The 2,036-nt window shown below is 47.0% G+C and overlaps 1 protein-coding gene across 2 annotated transcripts in view; it reads left to right on the forward strand.

Moving 5' to 3' along the window:
• LOC122552284 (hepatic lectin-like) overlaps nt 1-2,036 on the forward strand; it is a 16,515-nt gene that overhangs the window by 8,024 nt on the left and 6,455 nt on the right. The gene's annotated exons all lie outside the window — the stretch shown is intronic.

Raw genomic sequence — 2,036 nt, forward strand, 5'->3', positions numbered from 1 at the left:
TTTTTCCCCGGGTACAATAGAGTGTTACAAGGGGACATAAATTTAAGGTGAAGGGTGGAAGGTATAGGGGAGATGTCAGGGGTGGGTTCTTTACCCAGAGAGTGGTGGGGGCATGGAATGCGCTGCCTGTGGGAGTGGCAGAGTCAGAATCTTTGGTGACCTTTAAGCGGCAATTGGATAGGTACATGGATGGGTGCTTAAGCTAGGACAAATGTTCGGCACAACACTGTGGGCCGAAGGGCCTGTTCTGTGCTGTATTGTTCTATGTTCTATGTTCTATCCTCAGAGCATTTACCATTTCCTCCCTGGCTTCCTTTAACTGCCAGGATACAATACTGCCAGCCCGGGGGGAAATGTGTCCACTTTGAGGAAGGTCAGTCCCTCCCAGACTGCTCTTGACATTCAGCTTATTGTATTTCAGATTTCCCACTCCTTCTGTTTAATGAGACTGTCTACACATCCCCTTACTTTGTGAAGGCTAATCATTAAGAACCTGGCCCCATCTTCTGCATCTCACACAAGTTCCCATGAACATGCTAATAGACCCAACCCTTGTCTTAGTCTTCCTCTTGCTCTTAATGCACTGAATAAACACCTTTGTATTTTCTTTGATTTTGCCCTCTAATATTTTCTGATGTCCTTTTTTTTCTTCCGAGATTTCCTTTTTATTTGCCCAACACTGTGCCTTCTATATTTCTCTGGGACTTCTGCAGGATTAAGGTTTTTTTTTGAGATTGTCAACCGCTCTATTTTTCTTCTTGCCCTTACCCTGTGTGCACCTGGAATCCCCTACTGCCTGCTCTGAGCTTGTCCTGTCTGAATCCACTCTAAGTTTCCCACCACCCTGCCAACCTCAATGAAACCATTTCCCACAGCGTGAGCATATCTTCCCTGTGAGAACCTACAACCCAGTCCTGCTCAGGTACAGACAGTTCGGCCTCTACAGGTCACATGCTCCCCAGAGCCAGTTCCAAATACCTGAGACATCTGACACTTGCCCCTCCTACACTAGCTTTTCAACCACACCCTGGACCCCTCCAGTCTGTCTCCACTCCCTGATTGCACATGGAACTGGGAATTATCCAGAAATTAGTGTTTTAGGCAACATGCCTTTCAATCTCCTGCCTGAATCCCTGAATCTGTTTCCAGGACCTCGCCCGTTCCTACCCAAGTCATTTGGAACAATGTTTGACCTTGACCCCTGACTGTTCACCCTCCCTCTTCAGAATGTCCTATATCCTTGACCCTGGCACCAGGTAGGCACAGAAGCACACCAACCTGGACTCACATCTTTCACCGCAGAAACACTCCCAAATCCCCGAGCAAAACTGCTCTTCCCTCTTCTACCTTCCCTGCTTGTACAGCAGAGCCACCCATGGTGCCATGAACTTGAATCTGAATGCACTCTTCTGGGGAACCAGCACCCTCCCCGTTATCCCAAACAGCAAACCCTTTCATGTGTGGGTCCCCAGGGCATTTCTGAATGAACCCCCTGGTTTTCATGGACTGTTGGTTGGGCAGGCAGTTTCTCTCTGTGGTCATGCTGCTCATGTGTGGTGTGACCATCTCCCTGAACATGCCTTCCATGTAGTTCTCAGCCTGCTGGGGAAACCCCAGGGACTTCAATTGCCGTTCAAGACCTGACACTTGGAGCTCAGCTTGCTGCAGCTGCTATCACTTCCTGTCACAATCTTCACTTCCATCTATGAGAGGGCACAAATTCCACATGACAAAACTGTCCTGTCATACCTTAGCACAGTTTACCTATGCAACTTTATTTTACTTTAGTTTACTTACATTAACTTAATTATAATTTGTGTGTCTGTTAGTGTGTGATTTAGTATGTTTGTGTGTATGGGATGCGTGTGTATCAGTGTGTGTGTGTGTGTGAGTGTATGTGCATCTGTGTTTGTGTGTGTGAGTGCTTGTTTGTGTCTGTATATGTGTGTATTAGTCTGTGTGCGTGTCTGTCTGTATGTATGTGTGTGTGTTTGGGTGTATGTGTGTGTCCATGAGTTTATGAGTGCGTGAGTGTT

This window comes from Chiloscyllium plagiosum, chromosome 8 (genome assembly GCF_004010195.1).
Source record: "Chiloscyllium plagiosum isolate BGI_BamShark_2017 chromosome 8, ASM401019v2, whole genome shotgun sequence".
Classification (NCBI taxonomy): domain Eukaryota; kingdom Metazoa; phylum Chordata; class Chondrichthyes; order Orectolobiformes; family Hemiscylliidae; genus Chiloscyllium; species Chiloscyllium plagiosum.